This window comes from Hypanus sabinus, chromosome 9, assembly GCF_030144855.1.
Source record: "Hypanus sabinus isolate sHypSab1 chromosome 9, sHypSab1.hap1, whole genome shotgun sequence".
Classification (NCBI taxonomy): Eukaryota; Metazoa; Chordata; class Chondrichthyes; order Myliobatiformes; family Dasyatidae; genus Hypanus; species Hypanus sabinus.
The window spans coordinates 68,350,840-68,361,210 of record NC_082714.1 but is presented as its reverse complement, the minus strand read 5'-3'; the positions used below and the strand labels follow the sequence as shown (position 1 = coordinate 68,361,210).

General features: G+C 42.5%; 1 protein-coding gene across 6 annotated transcripts in view; it reads right to left on the bottom strand.

Moving 5' to 3' along the window:
* The window catches only part of LOC132399469 (myosin phosphatase Rho-interacting protein-like), a 324,199-nt gene that overhangs the window by 130,795 nt on the left and 183,033 nt on the right, over positions 1-10,371 (bottom strand). The window lies entirely within an intron of this gene.

The window sequence follows — 10,371 nt, the reverse complement described above, 5'->3', positions numbered from 1 at the left end:
AAAAGCCTCTGACTATCCACACAATCAAAACCTCTCATCATCTTGTATACCTCTATCAGATCACCTCTCATCCTCCTTCAAGGAGAAAAGGCCAAGTTCACTCAACCTATTCTCATAAGGCCTGCTCCCCAATCCAGGCAACATCCTTGTAAATCTCCTCTGCACCCTTTCTATGGCTTCCACATCCTTCCTGTAGTGAGGCAACCAGAACTGAGCACAGTACTCCAAGTGGGATCTGACCAGGGTCCTATATAGCTGCAACATTACCTCTCGGCTCCTAACTTCAATTCCACAATTGATGAAGGCCAATACATCATACGCCTTCTTAACCACAGAATAAAAAAATATTACCTCAAACTTGATCAGATTTCCAAAAATCCTGTCTAGGAATAGAACAGTAGGCATTCTTGATGGTAGTATAGCAACGATTGAATGTTGTTCGGACCCCTGGTGCTGTAAATGATTTGCTGATTAATTGGGCAGAGATTTCTTCAAGCTAGCTCAATTGAAGTCCCCTTCAAGGATGTGAAAATTGGAGTAGACTGTTTCTTGTTTGCTATTCACTGTATTGAATAACGAGTGCTTGATTAACATCTGTATTTGCCAGCATGAACAGCTGAGAGCTCTCTTGCTAAGTAGAACAGTAGACACTTAGATGTCCTAGGTCAGGAGAACAGGACTGTGACAAGATAGCTACGTCTCAGCACCACTGAGAGTTTATCATGAAAGACAGACCCCCACCTCCTGCCTTCCCCAAATGTTCTGCAGTTCGATCCATCCAACAGATGGAGAACCCGCTGGGTGGGATCACCCCAACCAGTGCAGGTCGTGTCTCAGTAAAACATAGGGGGCAGCAATCTCTCTTTTCCCTCTGTTATAGCCATCCTGTCTTTAGGTCCTCTTTTCCTCCAGTGACTGTTCATTTGCCAATAGAATGCTGGGAAGAAGCAGCTTCATACCACGATGATTTAGTCTAGCACTCTTCTGGCGATGGCCAACCTGCATTCCTGAGAGTCAAGTCTGCCAAATACTTCAGGAGATCGTAAAATTACTTGTTCGTTTAGACAGTTCAGAAGTATCTTACTTAAAGGAAAATTACAAGCTGCAGATTGCAGTTCAGAAGAAGTATATCTCGGTTTGTGAGCTGCCTACAAAATGTCGCCATGTATCAACAGTGCCATCTTGTCCATTTACTAAGGTCACTTGGTTTCAGACCTCATCTTACTCTTAATCCAAATAGGTGACATCCAGACAGAAGGCAAGGTTGATTGTGACATCACAGCAGCATCTGATAGTATCAGGAGGCCTTGGAAAACTGAATTCAGTGAGCATCCAAGAGAAAAAAAACACCAGTGATCACAGTCGTTCTTTACAAAACAGAAGTTGACTCTAGCTGTTGGTAGTCAATCATCCCAGCCTCAAGATAATGCTTCTTAAGACAGTGTCTTATGCCGAGATACTTTGCTTTATTGATATTCCTTCTATTATATGGTCAGAAGTGAGGATGCTCACTGATGAAACTGTGAGCATTCCTTCACAAATGCAACAGTCCACACGTACACATAGCAAGAGAAAATCTGCAGATGCTGGAAATCCAAGCAACACACACAAAATGCTGGAGGAACTCAACAAGCCAGGCAGCATCTAGTATAGTCAAAATTTTGCCAAAGGGTTTTGGCCTGAAACGTTGACTGTACTCTTTTCCATTGATGCTGCCTGGCCTGCTGAGTTCCTCCAGCATTTTGTGTGTGATACACACAGCAAGATCTGGACAGTTATTAAGTCACAAGCTGATGAATGACCAGCCCATGACCAACAAAAATCAAATCAACTTTAACCATGTTCCCACTACAATATCATAGGGTCACCATTTACCAGAAACCCAACTAGACCAACCAGAAAATAGTGTGATCACATTAACAGGTGAAAAGATTGCTGAAAGTAGCTCATCTTCTGATGCACCAAAGACCTTCCACTCCAATCAACCCATAATTCAGAAATATTAAAAAAAATTCTCCACTTGAACTTAAATTTGTAGATAACTAGTACCCTCCCATCACTATATCATGGTTGCAATATGCAGCACCTTTGTAATGTACAGAATCGGTTATACGTCTGTCTCTAAGCCCATCAAATTCATTCGTGTCATCAAATATCTATCTATATTAATTTCTATTTTCAACACTTGGCCCCAAATCTTCTTAGGCTATGGTGTTTCAAGTGTTCCCCTACTTTATTATTTCACCTATGATTTGTCTATATTTAAGGGCTGTTGTACACATTCAGCAAAGTGCTCAACCCCTTTTTTGTTTCTCGTCTCCATCTGAGAGATTCTTCTAGGCTTTTACATCATCTCACCACTCACACCTGAAGCTTTATACCCTGGGTTAATGAGTTGTCGTTCCTGCCATCTTTTCGACAATAGCAATAATAATATTCTAATGCCATTTGCTCAGTAACATCCTCAGTTCATCTGTCCTACTTATCAGACTCTTCATGTTGAAATAGATGGAATCCAGCATTTTGTACTCCTATTCTGTATTCCCAATCCCTGCCAAATCAGTTTCAACAGCAGTAGCAAACGTTCCATGCAAGGTCACTGGAATGCTTCTAGTTCAGGTGAAAGCCATGCAGCCTGTACAGGCTGCACCTTCCCTAGAACTGATTGAGTGATATAAAAATCTAAAAATGCCTCACCTACAATATATCTTAAGCCAAGCTATCCAGCAATTCCACAGATTTCTGAAAGAGGTCCATATTTTTGTTGTATATTTTTGTGAACCAAGTTCATCTTGATTACATTTCTAATTGAAGTGGATTCGATGTTAACATTTTTTTTCTCACCAATTACAATCAGAGCAACATACATAAAGAGGAAGGTAGACCACAGAGATAATCCACTGTTTAAAGTCAGCTTCCCTGCTTAACCACTGTTCAAAACCTGCATTGCCAGACTAGATCTTAATGCTGTGTATGTACCACAATGCCTCTTCCATTGCTACATTTAAGAATTACAAGTATTTTAACAAAGGGAATGTAGATGTTGTCTTTCTTTGATACTGAGGCGAGCACACCATCACTGCAATGTGGAATTCCAGTAAGATCATGGTGCACTTGTTTCAACCAATGAAGTAACTGCTCATCCTTTATGTCTTTCTTATGATCACAAGGACAGTGCTGGATACTAAGAACAGCAAGTACTGCAAGTTTACCTCACTAGTGAATTGCTGGATAGACAGACAGACATACTTTATTGATCCCGAGGGAAACTGGGTTTCGTTACAGTCACACCAACCAAGAATAGTGTAGAAACATACCAATATAAAACCATAAATTATTAAATAATAATAAGTAAATTATTCCAAGTGGAACTAAGTCCAGGACCAGCCTATTGGCTCAGGGTGTCTGACACTCCAAGGGAGGAGTTGTAAAGTTTGATGGCCACAGGCAGGAATGACTTCCTATATGCTCAGTGTTTAATCCCGGTGGAATGAGTCTCTGGCTGAATGTACTCCTGTGCCTAACCAGTACATTATGGAATGGATGGGAGACATTGTCCAAGATGGCATGCAACTTGGACAGCATCTTCTTTTCAGACACCGTCAGAGAGTCCAGTTCCACCCCCACAAACTCACTGACCTTACCAATGAGTTTATTGATTCCGTTGGATCAGCAGAACTGTGCAGAATAGGCTTATTGCATACAATGTTGTCGCCTGCTACAGTTACACAGGGAAGGTGGTGTCGGGAATGGTGCACAGTCTAACAAAAGGTGCAAATATTTTATTAAATGTCCTTGTGATCGCAAGACCCTGTTGGACATTGGTAACATAAAATACTCCAAGCCCGGTTCAATGCTGAACCAACGGCGGGAGACCTGCATGGCTACTGTTGTTGCACAGACCAAGACCTTGTACTGCGGCATCACCTGTTACAGTCATCCGAGGGAGGAGGCATTGAAGGTGACGTGGGAGAGAACAGGGGCACGGTGGGTGCACTGGATATGCTGAGTTGGGTGTTGATCCCTCCTGTTGGTACTGCTCTCCAGGGTTTGTTCCTGGAAGACAGGCTGGTTTGCCTTCTCTTGTGGCTGACACGGCATGACACAGGCTGATCTATAGAACACAGAACAATACAACACAGTACAGGCCCATTGGCTCACAATGTTGTGCCAACCCTTAAACCCTGCATCCCATATATCCCCCCCACCTTAAATTCCTCCACATACCTGTCTAGTAGTCTCTTAAATTTCACTAGTGTATCTGCCTCCACCACTGACTCAGGGAGTCCATTCCACACACAAACCACTCTCTGAGTAAAAAAAACCTTGCTCTAATATCCCCCTTCCACATCTTTCGTATAGTGAGGCGACCAGATCTGGATACAGTACTCCGTGTGGCCTAACCAGAGTCTTATAGAGCTGCATCATTACATCACGACTCTTAAACTCTATCCCTTGACTTATGAAAGCTAACAGCCCATAAGCTTTCTTAACTACCCTATCTACCTGTGAGGCAACTTTCAGGGATCTGTGGACATGTACCCCCAGATCCCTCTGCTTCTCCACACCACCAAGTATCCTGCCATTTACTTTGTCCTCTGTCTTGGAGTTTGTCCTTCCAAAGTGTACCACCTCACACTTCTCCGGGTTGAACTCCATCTGCCACTTCTCAGCCCACTTCTGCATCCTATCAATGTCTCTCTGCAATCTTCGACAATCCCCTACACTATCTACAACACCACCAACATTTGTGTCATCTTCAAACTTGCCAACCCAACCTTCTACCCCCACATCCAGGTCGTTAATAAAAATCATGAAAAGTAGGGGTCCCAGAACAGATTCTTGTGGGACACCACTAGTCACAACCCTCCAATCTGAATGTACTCCCTCACCACAACCCTCTGCTTTCTGCAGGCAAGCCAATTCTGAATCCACCTGGCCAAACCTCCCTGGATCCCATTCCTTCTGACTTCTGAATAAGCCTACTATGTGGAACCTTATCAAATGCCTTACTAAAATCCATGTAGATCACATTCACATCCACTGCAGTACCCTCATCTATATGCCTGGTTACCTCCAAAAAGAACTCTATCAGGCTTGTTAGACAATATCTGCCCTTCACAAAACCATGCTGACTGTCCCTGATCAGACCATGATTCTCTAAATGCCCATAGATCCCATCTCTAAGAATCTTTTCCAAAGTTTTCCCACCAGACACAAGGCTCATAGGTCTATAATTACCCAGACTATCCCTACTACCTTTTTTGAACAAGGGGACAACATTCACCTCCCTCCAATCCACCAGTACCATTCCTGTAGACACCAAGGACATAAAGATCCTAGCCAGAGGCTCAGCAATCTCTTCCCTCGCTTCATGGAGCAACCTGGGGAATATTCCATCAGGCCTCGGGGACTTATCCGTCCTCATGTATTTTAACAACTCCAACACTTACTCTCCCCTAATATCAACATGCTCCAGAACATCAACCTCACTCATATTGTCCTCATCATCATCAAGTTCCCTCTCATTGGTGAATACTGAAGAGAAGTATTCATTGAGGACCTCGCTCACTTCCACAGCCTCCAGGCACATCTTCTCACCTTTATCTCCAATCGGTCCTATCTTCACTCCTGTCATCCTTTTGTTCTTCACATAATTGAAGAATGCCTTGGGGTTTTCCTTTACTCTACTCTCCAAGGCCTTCTCATGCTCCCTTCTTGCTCTCTTAAGCCCCTTCTTAAGCTTTCTTGCTAGCCTATATTCCTCAATAGCCCCATCTAATCATTGCTTCCTAAACTTCATGTATGCTGCCTTCTTCCACCTGATTAGATTTTCCACTTCACTTGTCACCCATGGTTCCTTCACCCTACCATTCTTTATCTTCCTCACCGGGACAAATTTATCCCTAACATCTTGCAAGAGATTGCTAAACATCGACCACATGTCCATAGTACACTTCCTTGCAAATACATCATCCCAATTCACACCTGCAAGTTCTAGCCTTATAGCTTCATAATTTGCCCTTTCCCAATTAAAAATTTTCCTGTCCTCTCTGATTCTATCCTTTTCCATGATAATGCTAAAGGCCAGGGAGCAGTGGTCACTGTCCCCCAGATGCTCACCCACTGAGAGATCTGTGACCTGACCCGGTTCGTTACCCAATACTAGATCCAGTATGGCATTCTCCCTAGTCGGCCTGTCAACATACTGTGACAGGAACCTGTCCTGGACACACTTAACAAACTCTGCCCCATCTAAACCATTGGAACTAATCAGGTGCCAATCAATATTAGAGAAGTTAAAATCACCCATGATAACAACCCTGTTATTTTTGCACCTTTCCAAAATCTGCCTCCCAATCTGCTGCTCGGTATCTCTGCTGCTACCAGGAGGCCTATAGCATACTCCCAATAGAGTAACTGTTCCCTTCCTGTTCCTGACTTCCACCCATACTGACTCAAAAGAGGATCCTGCTACATTACCCACCCTTTCTGCAGCTGTAATAGTATCCCTGAACAGTAATGCCACCCCTTCTCCCCTTTCCCCCCTCTCTATCCCTTTTAAAACACTGAAATCCAGGAATATTGTGAATTCATTCCTACCCTGGTGCCAGCCAGGTCTCCGTAATGGCCACTACATCATAATTCCATGTATGTATCCAAGCTCTCAGTTCATCTCCTTTGTTCCTGACGCTTCTTGCATTGAAGTACACGCACTTTAGCCCTTCTACCTTACTACCTTTACACCCTTTATTCTGCTTCTTTCCTCAAGGCCTCTTTATATGTTAGATCTGCTTTACTCCGTGCACTATACTTGCAGTTGTCGCATGACCTTTATCCTCCTCCACCTCACTATCTGCTCTAACACTCTTGGTTTCCCTCCCCCTGCAAATCTAGTTTTGCCTTTGTCTGTGATTAAACCAGCACAAAGAGAGGAACTGTTGCGTATTTATTGTTGCAGAAATGTGACTCCAGGACAACATCCCATGCACCATCAATCTTCAGGCCTGTGTTATATTGTTTGTTGTGACTATATGTACTGCATTGTGCACCTTGGCCCTGGAGAAACGCTGTTTTATTTAGCTGTATACATGTGTATGGTTGAATGGCAATTAAATTTGAACTATCTATTCTATGCCCATATATTCTCAAGACATCTTCAATTGCCCCTCCTAAATCTGTTATTTTAATGCATTGGAGAGGGTAGTCAGGAGCACAAGAATTACATTCCCTTGACAGCACAAATTTTTCAGACTTGGAGTCTGATCACCACCGCTGTTATTGTTGGGTCATGATTCTGAAGCTCCCATTCATAGACACTGATGTGGAGAAAATGCTTGGGTAGTTAATAATAGGAATAACCCAATGAAAAAACAAACTGCGTGATGCTGAATGTTTCAGAGACCAGCAGGAAATGCTATACCTGATTTCACACCGGGATTTTGTTTGGTCTAGAAAATGCCCATATTTAGTCTCCATCTCACACTGGTCTATAAACAACTATCTTTGGTTAGTCAGGAAACAAACTTTCACTAATGCTGTTGCTCCTGAAAACATGGTATTTAAATAAAACACACTGCTAGGCTTCTTCACAGCATTCTACAGTCTCAGTGCCTATCTTACATGCTACCCACACTTAAGGCTGAACATTACCTACATTTTCAACCACATTTATGGACTAGAATGTAGACCTAGGGGTAAGCAGGGGAGAGTGCTAAACACCTTCTTGACAACACTGACACACTACAAAAAACACATACTATTGATCACCATATACCTTTAACCCCCTTTTGTAAATATCAAGCTGTACTTCATAGTTTTCAATGGCACTGAGGAGCTGCAGTCTCAATTTAAGGCTTAGCAAGTGTTGGGACTACTCTACAGTCAAGGTCACAGTCATTTTCAGCTTCTGTCACAGCTGTTCTCAGTTTGGTGCCCACCATCACATCAGAGATATCACCCAAGCTCCATTCTCAGGAGAAGAATGCTCAATCTTATTTCCTTTTAGCCCTGAGTAGGCAGCACTTTGGGCACAAGCATCTGTTAGTGCTTCAGATTTCTCAAACATACAAGTACTCCGAAATGATGCCTCAGTTACCCTGAACAGTCTGCAAGCTGCTTCCCTCTCTGCCTCCATCCCATCTTTATACAGGTTTTCTATCCTACAGTTGATCTCTGTAATAAACCGGGATAAATATTCCCCTTTCTTATAGCATGTACCCGTTTGAGGATTTGGATTCCAAGGTTGCAGATACCCAGCTAGGTTCTGGCAGCTGCACATTATTACCAGGAAAAGAGGTGTCTGACTGCTATACCTGGCAGCACATTTGCATGATGATTCCATTAAGAAATCTTTCTTTACCTTATCAATGGGGTGGGCTGAAACTCATAGAAAACCCTCCCATGCTGAGGAAACCTTTCTTCACATCTTAGCAATTCATTTCCTGGGTCTGATGGAGCACATACAGTAGATGATTTTCAAAGCTTTTCACTGCAATGTTCCATTCCCCAAAATAGGTTTGCTCAGTGAACAGGGAATATCATCGGATATTTCTGTCCAGGCATTATTACTGGACTCATGGCAAGAAATTTGCTGCTTCCAATAAAGGCACATTTGAGATCACAGTGCAAAGAAAAATATTCCCCCAATTCCTTTTGTGCTCTAACTACCCAGTTTCTTTTGAATTACACCCCCACCACCACTGATAGGAATAGCCTTGTGTCTAAGTGGTGCTGTTTTTGCTGGTTACTTTTAAATCTATTTGAGAGCAAGACTTAAGATGGAAAGATAAAATAGGCTTGTCATGTCTTTTGGTCTTCAATATACCAGAAATGGCATTTTCTTACCTCTGGGTGAATAAGGTCACTGGAAATGCTCTATTTTAGTTTTACACAGATGGACCTCTGTAAAATTCTGAGGCCAGAATGAGGAATTTGCAAATTCAGCTTTCTTTTATTTATTGGAAGATATAGCACGGTAACAGGCCCTTCCAGCCCAACGATCATGCACTACCCATTTACCCCCTTGTGACCAATAAATCTTCTAACTCATATATCTTTTGAGTGTGGGAGGAAACCTGAACATCCTGACGAAACCCACATGGTTGTTGGGAGAACACACAAATTCCTTAAAGACAGGCAGAATTGAACCTGGGTCGCTGGCACTGTTCAATGATATGCTAACTGTGACATTACCATGCCATCCCTTTACAGCAACCACTTATGCCTTGCATATGCACATTTTTGCCTATGTTATCATCTCCAAATTTTCCCTTTCCACTTAAGAGGAAAAACTGATGATATAATTCTCCAGCTGTGGTGGGAACTTATGTAGAGAACAAAGCTTTCTAGCTTGTTCACCATTCAGTTAGAAGATGGCTGATATACACCTTAGCTGCATCTACTTGACTTATTTCCGTAACCCTAAATACCGCTGACTAGTAACAATGTTGACCTAATGATCAGTTTTCGGAGAGGAAGGGGGTGATATTTTGTGAGTTATAACATCCCTCAAGTGGAGAAAGTTCATTCAGATAAAATCTCTGACCAGCTGAGCTTGGTCTGATCTATATGTAGCTCCAGCGCCACCAATATGGTTTACTTTTAAATGCCCTTTGAAATATTCTAGCAAACTACTTAGTTCAGAGATCAAGCAATAATGACTGTAGATTCTTATCTTGTCAATGACACACTATTTCTCTTTCCTTCTCTTGGCCTTTTCCATTTCCCTTAAGTTTTCATTTTTGTATCCAGAGATACTGGCCACGTGATAGACGCACCGCCACCTGGCTGGTCAGATGACACACCACATGCCAATCAACATTTGGTCCCTCCCAACTAATCAATGCACACCTAAATTATTGGTCACCTTAATTGGAGTATCTCACCCAGCCCCATGCAATAAAAGGTGAGACTTGTGCCTAGCTTGGTCTCTCTTACAGACCACCTCATTGAAGGTAAGTGCATTGATTTATGTTTGGGAAGGTCTATCGTTTGTCCTGGTAAGGGAGCCGCAGCTATCCAAGGTCAAGGGGGATAGCTGTCGTAGTGCTTTTCCCTTGTTCTTTGTCTGTGTAACCGTACCCTGTCCCCACACCACTTCCTGTGTATTGTAGTTGCTTGTGTTGACCCGACTGACTTCCCTTTGTAAATAAATTCCTTATTATTAAAACTGTGTGTGTCCAGGCCTCTACTGTTGAGACTCAAAGAACCAGTTATTTTCCATCACAACAATGTTTAGGAATGTCATTTGGGAATCATATGTTTATACTAACAAAACTTGATTAAATTCATGGTGGCAATAGAAAGGAAGTTCTTTGTGGATAAGCAGCAATCATAATAAACAACAACCTTGCACTCAACATCAGTAAG